The following is a 15,291-nucleotide window of genomic DNA, read 5'->3' on the forward strand; positions in this document are numbered from 1 at the left end:
TCCATGAAGTCTTTCTTGAGTTCAACATGTTTTTAAAAGATCCAAAGTACTTTGTTGATGCCCCAATATGCAACGTGCTTCGCTCTTTATTGGATCAAATATAGCAAGATCACTGTGTACTCTTCAAAATTTGAGCTGGCCTTTCGGGTTTTCAACTTAAAACCCCTTTGGTCACAAGGTGCCCTTTGCGGGTTTTCCCCTTGGCCTCTCCGTTTTTTTTTATCTCAAGGCGCCCTTTGCGGGTTTTTACCTTGGATTCTCTTCTCCTTTAGACAAAGTATTTTTTAACTGAGTCTGAGTTCACTGGGTTGGGTAAACTTTTCCCATCCATTTCTGTTAAGATCAATGCACCGCCAGAGAAAGCTTTCTTCACGACATACGGCCCCTCTCAGTTCTGCATCCATTTCCCCCTGAAGTCCTTTTGAATAGGAAGGATATTTTTCAGTACAAGGTCTCCCTCGTGGAACTCTCTTGATCGAACTTTTTTGTCATAAGCTTGCGTCATTCGCTTCTAATACATCTGACCATGTCGAATGGTTCTTAGCCTCTTTTCCTCAATCAAGTTCAACTGGTCATATCGGGATTGAACCCATTTAGCTTCATCTAACCTTATCCCTGTCAAAATTTGAAGAGAAGGTATTTCTACTTCAATAGGTAACACTGCTTCCATCCCATAAACTAACGAGAATGGGGTTGCCCTAGTAGAGGTTCTGACAGATGTTCGATAGGCCAGGAGTGCAAACGGTAACTTCTCATGCCAATCTCTATAGGTCTCAGTCATCTTCCCCACTATTTTCTTAATGTTCTTGTTGACGGCCTCCACTGCCCCATTCATTTTTGGACGATAGGGAGAAGAATTGTGATGCTTGATCTTGAATTGGTCGCAAACCTCTGCTATCATTTTGTTGTTCAAGTTTAATGCATTGTTGGATATGATTTTCTCAGGCATTCCATACCGACAAATGATCTCCTTCTTCAAGAATCGACTCACAGCTGACTTAGTAACATTCGCATACGAAGCGGCCTCTACCTATTTTGTAAAGTAGTCAATTACCACGAAGATAAGCCGATGTCCATTCGAAGCTTTCGGTGATATTGGTCCAATGACATCCATGCCCCACATGGAGAAGGGCCATGGGGAAGTCATAACATGTAAAGGTGAAGGTGGTATATGAATTTTGTCCCCATAAATCTGACACTTATGTCATTTCTTGGCATAGTTGATACAATCCCCTTCCATCGTGGCCCAATAATAGCCAAACCTCATGATTTTCCTTGCCATCGTGAATCCATTTGCATGCGTCCCACATACACCTTCATGAACTTCTTCTAAAATTAGCTCAGCTTCCACAGCATCGACACATCTCAAAAGTACTTGGTCTTTCCTTCTCTTGTACAGGATATCCCCGTCTAAGATATAGTTGTAAGCTAACCTTCTCAAAGTTCGTTTGTCATTTTCATTGGTCTGTTCAGGGTATTTACGATCTCTCACATATCGTAATATATCCTGATACCAAGAGTTATCGTCCTTTTCTTCTTTCTCAATGTTGCAACAATGAGCTGGAGCCTCGTAGACACTTATTTGAATTAGTCTCATCTCTTCCTCTTTATTCGCCTTAATCATTGAGGCCAAGGTTGCTAAAGCATCTGCCATCTGATTTTTGTCTCGTGGGAGATAATTGAAGGTGATGTCATCAAACTCCTTAAGTAACCCCAAAACTACCTTTCGATAACTGATCAATTTAGGGTCCCTTATCTCCCATTCACCTCTAAGCTGATAAATTACCAACGCAGAATCTCCATATACTTCTAGGGTTTTTATACCTCACTCTATGGTTGCTTGAAGTCCCATGATGCATGTTTCATACTCAGCCATATTGTTCGTGTAATCAAAGTCCAACTTGCACGTGAACAGGTAATGATAGCCATTCGGGGATACCAAAACTGCCCCAATTCCATTTCTGACTGCATTAGAAGCCCCATCAAAATTTAGCTTCCAAGGAGAATCTTCGGTCGTTGCTACACACATTAACTCCTCATTTGGAAAATCAAAGTTTAATGGCTCAAAATCCTCTAGAGCCCTACTGGCCAAGAAGTCTGCTACCGCACTTCCTTTTATAGCTTTCTGACTTATGTAAACTATATCAAACTCTGAAAGTAAAATTTTCCATCTCGCCATTCTCTCATTTAGAGCCGTTGACTCCATCAGGTATTTTAATGGATCAAGCTTTGAGATGAGCCAAGTGGTATGGTATAGCATGTACTGTCTTAATCTCCGAGTTGTCCAAATCAGCGCACAACACAACTTTTCAATTGGTGAATATCTCATTTCACAGTCAGTGAATTTTTACTGAGATAATAAATTGCCTTCTCCTTTTTCCCTGACTCGTCATGCTGACCGAGCACACATCCCATAGAATTACTGAACACTGACAAGTACAGTATCAATGGTTTATCTAGGCTAGGTGGAGATAATACCGGAGCATTCAAAAAATACTGCTTGACCTTTTTAAAAGCATTCTGGCACTCCTCATCCCAAGTACCTTGATTATGCTTTCTGAGGAGGCGAAAGATAGGATCACATTTCTCAGTTAGTTGTGAAATGAACCGAGCAATGTAATTCAACCTTCCTAGGAATCTTCGAACTTCTTTTTGAGTTTGTGGTGGAGGCAATTCTCGTATTGCTCTGACTTTGTCTGAATCAACTTCTATTCCTTTTTCACTGACTACGAAACCCAATAGCTTTCTCGATCTAGCTCCGAAGGTGCACTTTGCCGGATTGAGCTTCAACTGAAATTTCCTCAACCTCAAGAATAGTCTTCTTAAAACTTCAATATGATTTTTCTCGGTTTGGGACTTAGCAATCATGTCATCAACATATACTTCAATGTCTCTATGCATCATGTCGTGAAACAAGTTCACCATGACCCGCTGGTAGGTTGCCCTTGCATTTTTCAACCCAAAAGGCATTACCTTGTAACAAAAAGTGCCCCACAATGTTATGAAGGTGGTTTTGTCCATGTCCTCAGGATGCATCTTTATCTGATTGTATCCTGAGAAACCATCCATAAAGGAAAACAATGAATATCCTGCCGTGTTGTCTACCAAAGTGTCGATGTGCGGCAAAGGAAAGTTGTCTTTTGGGCTAGCTTTATTCAAATCTCTATAATCAACACAGATTCGTACCTTCCCATCTTTCTTAGGCACTGGTACAATGTTAGCTACCCATTCGGAGTACTTCACTTCTTGTAAGAATCCTGCATCGAACTGCTTCTTGACTTCATCCTTTATTTTCAGAACAATATCTGGCCTCATTCTTCTCAACTTCTGTTGGACTGGCTTAAAATCCTATTTTATTGGGAGACAATGCACCACAACATCAGTATTTAGACCTAGCATATCCTGATAAGACCATGCAAAGATATCCTTGAACTCACGTAGTAATTCGATCAGCCCTTGCCTTGTGTCTTCGTCAATAATCGTGCCAATTTTCACCTCTTTTCCTTCCTCTAAGGCTATATTCTCTATTGCCTCTTTTTCATGTGGCATGATCCGTTTTTCCTTCTGTTTTACCATTCTTAACAAATCAGGAGACACATCACAATCTTGAACATCTTCAAAATCCTGAGATTTCTCTAAACACATGTCTCGCTCATAAGAGAAATCCGGAGTTGCAGTATTAGTGCTCATATCATTGATATCTAGGGACCTGTGGAGGTATGAAACAATATACAAAGAATTAATGAATCTAAGAATGATTGTTTATGTGCTATGAATAAAAGAATAAGAATTGCCAAAATTTAAGGAAATTGGTTGATAAAAATGAAACCATATTCGTCCAAATTGATAACATAGTTATGTTTTATTAAAATAATAATAGATGAACATAAGCCTATTTTCACAAATGATATCTTACTACTCCTAGGCCCTAGAGTAACAGACATGTTTCGAGAATTACTCTAAAAAATTTCTAAAGACTACAGGAAGGTCCTCCGCAGTCCAATTGTTCAGAGAGCTCCCCGGTTCGTAAGGGCGAATGCCCTCGAGGCTTTCTTGCTCCAATCCCTCATTGTGTACAGCATTAATTTGATGACTTTCTTCTACCAGCAACCCTCCTGACTTAAAGAATTTGAATATAGGCGGGAATGTCATCGGTTTCCACTTCACTTCTCCTCCGTTCAAACGCGCCTTTCTTCTCTCTTGGCGCCTCTCAATCTCTTGCCTCTTGTGCTTATGGTCCGGCTTGAAGCCCAAACCAAAGCGATCTTTCTTCTCCATCAGTCTTGGGATTTGAACCCCTCCTTGCAACTGTCTCCCTAGTCCTTTTCCTGGCAACCCTTCCCCATCATTATTTGCAAGGCCATCCTTGTGGCTCTAGACATTTTAGGTGCCGGCACCTCACTTCCTTCCAAAATGAAGGTTGCATTGATGATTTCTAAAGAGTGGAAAGAACACTCAATAGCCTCTTCATTCACCTCAACATAAGGGGCCTTGCTAGTGACTGTTGCTATAATGTCCTCCTCCGTATTGATGGTTATTAACCGTCCATCTGTCACTAACTTCAATTTTTGGTGCAATGAGGAGGGCACTGCTCCTGCCGAGTGTATCCATGGTCTCCCCAATAAACAATTATAGGAGGGCTTGATATCCATCACCAAGAAATCAACTTCATATGTATTTGGTCCAATTTCCAAAGGGATGTCAATTCGTCCCATCACTTTCCTTTCGGTTCCATCGAAGGCTCTTACCACATTGTGACATGTTTTCATATGTGAACTGTCAATGGGTAATCTGTTCAATGTGGATAATGGAAGGACGTTCAAAGTAGACCCGTTATCAACGGGTACACTTGGAAGCGTGTATCCCTTGCACCGAGTAGTGATGTGCAAGGCTTTGGTTGACCCTATGCCCCCAGGTGGAATTTCATCATCATTGAAGTAGATGAAATTGTCGGCACTGATGTTATTTACCAACCGGTCCAACTTGTTAACAGATATGGCATGTGTGACATATGTTTCGTTGAGCACTTTTATTAATGCATCCTGATGCACCTCAGAACTCAGAAGTAGGGCCAATACAGATATACGCGCTAGCTGCTTATGCAACTGTTCGACCACACTATACTCGCTATGCTTAAGGAACTTTAGGAACTCCTTAGCCTCCTCCTCCTTTATCGGCTTATTGATGGGTATTTCAGTCTTTTTCTCCTTCTCGACCTCGACACCTTTTGTCCTTGTGGGCTCCACTCTGACGCCCCCTGTATCATAACATTTCCCACTCCACGTATGGGAACCTTCATTTTGCACGCCCCTATACGCACTGGCTATACTCTCCCCCTCAGGTACTGTTACACTGCAATCATAACTCCATGGTACCCTCTTGTCATTCTTGTAAGGGAAAGGATTGGGTTTATGGATGACGATCTTGGGCCCAGTTTACACCCCCACTTCATTATTTCTCGACAAGGAAATAATAATTCTTGGTCGGCTGGTTCCTTGTCGTTCATTTTCCAGCACACATATTTGTTTTTTGCAAGAGCTACCTTCAAAAATCTGTAGCTCTTTGTTAACCATAAGGCCTTGCACCATGGCCTTGAACTCCTCACAATTTTGGATCATATGACCCATCTCTTCATGGAATTCACAATAGTTCCCCATTCTTTCTCTACCTTTTCCAGAGGTCAACATACCTCTCTTCACCATCTCCTCCTATATTACTTTCATGGGTGTCTTCACCTTAGCGATATCTTCCTTGATTCTTCCTTCCCTAGTTTCATCAATGGCATTCACTCCTTGATTACCATGATTTGGTAATGGATTTTTAGCATTAGGGGTACTGTCGAATTTTACAACCCCCATCGTGATAAGCCTCTCTACGGCCTTCTTGAATCCGGTGCAGTTTTCAATCGAATGCGCCAGTATTCTCGCATGATATTCGCATTTAGCATTTGCATCATACCATTTAGCATGTGCATCGTATAAGCTTTGATAAAGCTCACGATACGTCACAAGGATAGGCGTGAATTACATCCTTTTCGAATTCTGTCTTGTGCCCGATTCCTGTTTTCGAGTACTTTGTTGTTCGACCGCAGCTGCTTTGGGTTGACCAACTATGATTGCCCTCGAGTTGGTACTATTCATGTTATTCACCTCATTGTCTTTTCTCCTTGGGGCCGATCTTTTAGCCATTTCCCCCTCGATTTTACCACCCCTTATGGCGTTCTCAATCATCTCTCCTGCCATAACTATATCCGCGAAACTTTTTATGGTGCTTCCAATCATGTGAGTGATGAACGGCACCTTCAAAGTGTTGATAAATAACATGGTGGTCTCATTTTCTAGCAGTGGTGGTTGTACTTGCATTGCCACCTCCCTCCATCGTTGTTCGTATTGCCTAAAACTTTCATTAGGCTTTTTCTCCATGTTTTGAAGCGTGATCCTGTCTGGCGTCATATCAGTCACATGGTTGTACTGTTGCATGAAGGCTTGTGCAAGATCTCTCTATGAACCGATTCTTGCACGGCTCAGCTGATTATACCACCTAGCCGCTGCTCCTATTAAGCTATCTTGAAAACAATGGATCAATAGTTGATCATTGTTCACATACCCAGTCATTCTCCTACAAAACATTGTTATGTGTGCCTCTAGGCAAGTAGTCCCGTTGTACTTTTCAAACTCCGGCATTTTAAATTTGTGAGGAAGCACCAACTCTGGGACCAAACTTAAGTCTTTGGCATCAATCCCATGATGATTGCCAGCACCTTCCAAAACCCTAAACTTCTCCTCCAACCACTTGCAATGATCCTCCAACTGTTTTAAGGATTCGGTTGCTATTCTTTCCTTCTCCATCAAATCCAGATCAAGAGTGATAGGGTTGATTGGGCTATCGCCCAAATTATTTCCCAACCCAGATGGGAAATTTACGGGGATTCCAGCATCAACCGGTCTATGTTGAGGCATCACAGTGACAGATGGCCTTCTAGGAAGTGCCTCAGTTTGCAGTGGCACATGAGGCGGAGTAAAACCTGGAGGAAGACCCTCATTCTCCTCTTCAGTGATTGCCATGAGAGCTTTTCCTTTATCAGTGGCCCTTAACAACTGAGCCATTTAGGCCATCATATTCCTCTGAGCCTCTAGCATTTGCTCTCTCATGTCATTCTGTATTTTGGCCAACTGTTCTTGCCATTGGTCTTGCATATCCTTTTGCAATTGGTCAAACCTTTGATCCATACTCTTAGTTTTAGTGCGAGTGCTGTAAGGATGTGTGATTTCCAGATTTTCTTTTCTACCTCTCTGGAAATAAACTTTAACTAATTAGGGTATTTCTATAACTTTAAATGCATATGATATGATGTAATACAAATGCATGAATGCAAAAAGGCATCGATTCTGATTCAATTCATTTAGAAAACTTTATTTAGAAAAAGAATATCTTTATATATAAGAGGATTACAAATACGCTTTCGCCCTAGTGCCCAAAGTTCTAACTCTATCTAATAAAAGGGCTAACTCTCGCCCTGTATCTGACAATGATCCATACATCAGACCTAATACATCAGCTCGTATTGCCAAGTTTTGCACATATTCAGCAACCTCTCGAATCTGGGCTAAGGCTTCACCAATGACGTGATCCCTTTCTCTGACCTGTCCTCTAGACTGATGAAGCTCTCCCTTTAGATAATCTTCTCGCACCTCGAGCTGCTCAATCCGAAGTTCACCATCATGCAATGCCACTTTCAAATCTTCAACCTTACTTCTTAGCTCTTTTAACTCGATCGTAGGATCATGGTTTTGATGCCAACGAAGCGATCTTCCAAGCTCAGTTACCTTGGTCTTCAACCCTTTATTCTCTTCCTCTAATGCCAAATTCTGCGACCGCATCTCTTGGAACTTCCTCTCCCAATACTCGGCTCTAGCTTTTTCCTCTTGGACCTCTTTCTGCAACTGATCTGAAGACCCTCCTACTCTCGCTTTCCTCAAAGATACTTGTGCCTTTTTGTAATGCTCCTTTAGATCATTTCGATCTTCCTCAATCTTGCTCTTTTCTTTTCTCTCTTTCTCGACCTCCATCCTTTGAACGTCGACGTCTAAGCTCAAGTACATCTTTTCTTCTTCAAGCTTTGCTATCCTCTTTTCGAACTCCAAGTTCTTTCTCTCGAACTCTTGCTTCATAATTTCTAACTCCGAGGGCATCACTTGCAAATATTCCTCTATCGGTCGAGCTCCTTCTACGCTTGGCTTAGGGATGTTATCATTAATCCTTCTGCCTCTCCATTCAACATACTCCGGAATCGTAACAGGGCTAATAGCTACTCCTTTTAATAGACAAGTCTTATTCCAAACACTAGAGATCTCACTGACTTTCCTCTTGTAGTCAGCTCCTCTATACACGAACTCACTTTGAGCCAGCCCATGAGTTGCTGGTATGAACTGCCTCAATCCAAGCTGCCTCAACACAAGCAAAGGGCATAACCAATGGCACCCCAAATTCCCAACAGAGGAACCCAATCAAAACTGCCGCATCGGTAAAGAATCTCACCAGGAATCATCCACGGAGCCCTCCACTCAACATCTTTTGACTGAAGGTTCTGAAGTAGCGCTATCCAATTCTCTTCCGGCACATCCACCTTCCTAGATGAGGCTACTATATCTTTTAACGGTGAGTAATCCTAGAAGAAGACCCGACAAACCACTTTGTCTATCAATTGGAAGTGACTGTAGAACCAAGCTAAAAGTAACTGAGCACAACCAACAAACCTGCATGCACTGGCCCTCTTACAAGCATTCAAGGACCTGAATATCTCTGCCAAGATTGCAGGAACAGAAGTGACCTGTTTGCTAAGTTGATGGAAGAGATCCGTGGTCGCCTCGTCTACATATCCCAAGGCCCTGGGGAAAACCATCAATCCGTATAAGCTTAAGGCAAAAATGTCTACCCTCTTCGCCTCGTCTGGATGCGTCTGGATCAGTTCTTTCAGAACTCTCGCCCTTTTCCTTGATTCTAGCCATGATCTACTGCTCACTCATCCCCATAATGGTCATCAGCTTCTTACCAAAGGCTGGGACACAAGCAGCTTGAGAATAAATCCTATCACACTAAAATCTAGGACACCGAAGTAAGGCGGTGTACTCCTCTACAGTAGGCACTAAATCCACCTCCCCAAAGGTAAAACAACTGTATGGAGGGTTCTAAAACTGAGCGAGAGCTCGAAACAAGTGCTCATCAATCTGAATATCAAGTAAGTGAGGTAAATCTCCATAATTAGCGTAGAATGACTGTTTAGTCTCATTGCCCCACTGATCCCAAATCTCCTTAAGCTCCTGAAGATTATTCTGTGTGACACTGATGCGAGTGTAGTCTGACAGCTCCGGCATATACCCCACAGCTATACTATCCCCCTTTTCTAGTTTAAGTTTGCTCAGACCATCTATGGACGTTAGCGTTGCCCTCCACTCTATCAAGAAGTCCATTCTCCATAATAAAACTTTCTAACTTAGAAACTGACCGTGAATCGATACCTTTTAAATGCAAAATGACATGCACAAAACAAAAGAAAAAAAATAGTTAGTATCACATGATATCAATAAATCTCAACGATAATTTATAAGGGTAATATTTAAAGTTTAACTCTAACTAAGTTGGGCTCTTACGGTTTTTCTAATGAGGTTGCTTCTAAAGTTTGAGGTACCCGAACCAGTAGATTCCTCGATTCTCACCCATTATAGGCTCATTTGAATCGAGTTCAGTTTAGGGGAATACATTTCCCTATGGCTACACGGAGATGAAAATCTCACGAAACCATAGGTACGGTACGGATGTATCCCGAAAGTGATCCACTATCCTGTACGGAGGCGAAAACCTCACGAAGGCGTAGCTTCTCACTCTCACTTAAGGGTGTGACCACAACGGTCATGCAAATGCAATGCATATCAGAATATAGCAACACATGTAATAATACAAACACATGTAATGCAAAGAGGATTAAATTTTAAAATTTTTAATTTCCGACATTAAGACAAGAGATAATCTATTACACGACTTGACTCTCTTATTAGTCCCCAGTGGAGTCGCCAAGCTGTCGAGACCATTTTTAGATCAAGTTTTGGAAAATGGGAATCGACTTTAAGAGAAACGAAAACGGGAGTCGCCACCAATCTTTTTAGGTGTGATTGGATCACCTTTAAAACATTTTGTTTTAAAATCATTAGTTTTGGTCTACGAAAGTCGAGAAAACGGATTCGGGAGTCGGTTACGTACGAGGAAGGGTTAGCACCCTCGTAACGCCCAAAAATTGGTACCTAATTGATTATCAAGTGTCTCTAATGTCGGAGATTTAAAAATTTTAAGATGTAATCCTCTTTAAAATATTTTGATTTTGAAAATTGAGGTTCACTTGTATCAAATTATTGATACCAAGCTAGCCTTTTTGGAAATCCCTATCTTGAAACAATAAAGCGCCATATCCAGTAACTTAGGACACATCGCCTTGAAATTCTAAGACAGACGCTTGCACTTTGAAAACTTTTAAAACTTAGAAGGGTGCTTAACTATTCGAACTCAACGAGAAAAGTTGCAACCCAATAAGTTAGGGTACTATTTTTCTCGAAATTTCCAAACGCCAAGCATTGCCTTTATATTTTTCGAAAACTTGGAAAATTGATGCATGAGGAATCGCATTACATTATAAATCATGCATGATAACATATTATCGTAATAGGTAAATAAAACATGCATTTAAACAAAATGATAGTAATAATATAAAGATCATGCATTAGATACATACGTATAAAAAAATAATAAATATAGCAAATCTTAACAACATACGTACAAAGATATACATAGCATATATTGAAGATGAATAAGCAAAACATACAAAGTAATAATTAAAAAATGCATGATATACAATTTAATATATATATAAAAAAGGGTAATATAGTATCAATATACACATTCATAAAATATAACATCAAATAATAATTATAAAATAACATTTAATACCTAAATGATATATATAAGAGTTAGTATATATAAAAAAATAAAATAAAGTGAGTAATTGTTAACAAGATATACATATAATACAAATAAAATATGATATTTAATAATAATTTTAAAATAGTATTTAATATAATATATAATATATAATAACAAAAATTTATAAAAGAATAATAATTATATATAAAATAAAAAAATATATTGGTTTAGAAAAATAATGTATAAAATACCAAATATGTAAAAAAATTATATTTATAATAAAATAATTATATAATATATATAAATATAAGTTTAGAATAATATAAAATAAGTAATTAATGATGAAATATACATATTATAATATTATAATATCTTCAAAATGTATAATAATAGAATATAAGTAAAGTAATTATTAACATATAAATAAAAATAAGTATATAATACAAGTTAAAACCTTTAATGATAATAATATATAGATAAAAATATATATAATAGTATAAAAATAATATAATATAAAATAATTATAATATAATATGAAAGTATATATGTAAAAATAATATATAATATATATAATTAATAAATATATTATACAAGTAAAAATGTAATAATAATATATAAATAATAATGTAAAATAATATTTTGTGAAAAGTAATATATAATAAATAATAATATAAATATTATATAATAAAATAATTATATAATATATAATATAAAAATAAGGTTAAAAATAAAACAAATAATAATAATAATAATAAATTTATATATATAATAATAGAAATAAATATATAGGGTTAGATTTGAAATTCAATAAAATTACAAGGGTGAATTTTTTAAAAAAAATAAAGCTGAATTAAGGTCCTAATTAAAACATACGAAAAACGAAAGGGACTCATTGGGCAAAACGCCCTATTCCCAAAACGACAACGTTTTAACTCTGGACTTAAAATAGCTATGGCAGGGACTAAATCAAAACTGAAACAAAATACTAGGGCTAGATCATAAATAAAATAAAACATAATTATAAACACAAAAAAGGTGGAAGGACTGATTGAGTAATTAACCCAATCCTCAAAAACACGCGGATCCTTCCCAGGTAATCGGGTCAACGCGCGGGTCCTGTGCTGTAGAATGACACTGTTTTGAGCTTATTAGATTAAGCAAAAACGATGTCGTTTCATTGAGGCTATATAAGCCAAATTTACAGCTTAAAAATCATTTTTACGCCGGTCCTAAAAAAAGGGCCTAAAACGCTCTGCAGAGGGGAAGAGTAAGGTCCCCGGCTCTGGCCTCTGGCTACAGTGCAGTGCTTGCACACGCGCCTCACGCGCCGCCTTACGTGGTGGTCTGAAGATTTAAAAACCTTCGTCCTTCCACAGGTAACCTCTTTTCTTTTAAACGTTACTAGTTTTTTAAGAAACAATTCGTATATTCACCTAAGGAAAAAAGAAAAGAAGCGAAACATAAGATAAATAATCACCTTCTAAAATAAACTGTTTCTTGTTTCTTCTATGGTTAATATCTGTATATATTTTATTTCTGTCAAAAAAGCTCTCATTTACATTGTTTTGATTCGGGCTTTTATAGCCACTGCTGTTATTACATAAACTGGGAAAGAAATCTTCGATTTCTTTCCATTTCTTGTCTACTGTATCCACCGTATCTTTGAGCATGATCTGCTGAGATTCCTTTGATTTAGTTTCCTTTTTCTTGCTCTGCTTTTTCGTATCTGCTGTGTTTCCTTTTTCATTTTGTAGGTACTCGAAGATCTCGGTGATGGTCGTGCTGCTTGTGACGCGATTTGGGGCCGGATAGAGGGACGACCGGTGACTGGGGCACTGGTGAGCATTGAAGGCCCTTGAGATAGCGCATTAATGGCAGCCTCGATTTCAGGGACTGAACAGACACTCCCCGAACCCTCTAGAACCTCTTGCGGCGCCACAGTGTTTAGGAAACCCTAGGGTTACCTACTTCCCTTAAGTCCTTTGGGCCTTTTGGGTTGTTTTAGATTTGGGCTTCGGATGTAAATGGGTATGGGGCAGTAGTAGGCTTATGGGGTTATTGGTATTTGGGCTGCTGGGTTACAGGTTGTAATCGGCGTTTGGGTTTAGGTATTTTGGGTTACGGGTGTAATAGGGTTTGCTGGGTAGTTTTAGGCCGCTGGGTAGTAACCGGTCTGTTTGGGTATAACGGGTCTGAGGTACTTGGGCTTGTGTTTGGGCTCTTGTAAACTGGACTTTATATGGACTATTAAATAAACAAACATTTATTTATTTATTTATTTAAGGCCCGGTTAAATTTGGGCTATTACAGTTTAGGATTAAATGAGATCTAGTTTTACATTCTGTGGTATAGGAGTCTGCAGGACATGCTATCCTCAAGACAATCCGCAGTTGAACTGTTCGCAAGAGAGTCCGCCGTTTAACAGTCCGCGGAACGGTCCACCATTTATATTTTAAACATTCTACAGGTTATGCGTATCGTGTTATGTGTGTATTTACATTATGCGAGCATTGTGTTTGCGAATTGATAAAAACAAAATCGTTCAAGTAATCAGTAGTAACGTCCCATAGCTTGGGTTCGGCAATCGGACCAGATGTGGTGTGTTACAAATATAATTAACAGCGTGTATACATGGTTTAATCAAATTGCAGTTGCTCTAACAACGAATGTGACATCCCGTAGTTAGCGTAGAAAAAGCCACCTGGGAATCGGTTAAAAGCGAGCCCTAAGGGTTGAATCGAATATGAATGATTCAATAAAGTCTAGAAAGATAATTGAATTGTAAGTTGGAAGATCAAATGACATTGATTGAAAATGAAGATTGGGTATCATATTGTTAAATGAAAAATATGTTTGACTTTGTTTTTGAATGTGAATTAGATGAAATATGATATTATTTATCTATTGAATTATCGAATGTAGCTAAAGACAACGCTGGGCCGTAGAGAGGAAAAAGAAAGACGAGAGTTACTGACAAGTAACTATGATTTTGGTCTGTACTTTTATTATTTGAGTACAATATATATACGTATGAATATATATATATGATTATATCATACTAGCTAATTAGGTAATATGATTAAATTTCTCAAGACTTGATTCGAAATTGTTGATATTGAATATCAAGAATTTGACTTATAGATAAATTTCTTATTTTACGAATTGATGATAGAAATGGTATGAAATAATGTAAGTACTACATCAAGTTTGATATATTCCTTAATTAATTTTTTGTCTACTAATTACTTTATTGCTTCAATATAGATTGCACCAAGTCCTCCACTAACATCCCCAATTGATGGTCCACCAAGCCCTCCAACAACACATGTTAATGCTTCATAAAGCCTTCCATTAACCTCTTATTCCACTGAACCTTCTCCTCATAATTTTGAAGTATTTAATATTTACTTCAAGTTTATTTTAAGCTATCTTCTATACTATAAAAAATAACATTCTATTCATTTTTTTTTGTAAGGTGGTCCTTATGAGAGTTTGTTTGAATTTGAGGATGCAACCGCATTTCACTTTATTTCCACTAAACTAGTAGCTTCTAACACAGTTAAGGTAATACATAATAATGTAATGGTTGATGTTATCTTTCCTTAGTAAATTTTTTCTGACACTTGATTCATTTCTAGGATGCTCCCTCACGATCTGCACCAACAAATGTTGATGCAATAGTAAACAATATTTCAGATATGCTTAGAGAGATCTGAGAATGAACTAGCCCTAAAACCAACATCAACAACCCCTTCAAATTTAGGAAGTGTAGGATGAAGGGGCAAACAAATATTGATAGGAATGGGATTATACACCAATGAAAAAACTAGTGCATAGATTTTGAATGTAAACATCTTGATTTCATTAATTCAATTTATTTAACTTGAGTTTTCAAACTTAATATATGTATGCCTTTATTTGTAGCTTAATTATTTGGAGAGACTTTGATCTCTTTACCAAACCAGTAACAGCCTCACAAAAGAAGCACAAACTCTAGAAAGAGGAAACAATCTAGCAATGAAAAGCTGCCAACCACTCAATAAAGTATAAACACCAACATGAGGAAGCCAACAAATCAAAGAATTTGGAAGCCATAGTTGTCACTTAGCTCAATCTTATTTTGTGATCAACAAATAGTTTGTCCATTGATCTAAACTTGTTATTAGAAGCCAGTATTCGTCATGCTCTTATATCTTTTGCTAGAAATTACTTTATCCAATGGAACTTGTATTGGGAATTTGATTAGAACTAGGCTTTAGAGGTTGATTTAATATGCTATGCTACTATATTTACTTATTTCGTTTGAAGTTTATTAGGTCT

This window comes from Gossypium hirsutum, chromosome A08, assembly GCF_007990345.1.
Source record: "Gossypium hirsutum isolate 1008001.06 chromosome A08, Gossypium_hirsutum_v2.1, whole genome shotgun sequence".
Classification (NCBI taxonomy): domain Eukaryota; kingdom Viridiplantae; phylum Streptophyta; class Magnoliopsida; order Malvales; family Malvaceae; genus Gossypium; species Gossypium hirsutum.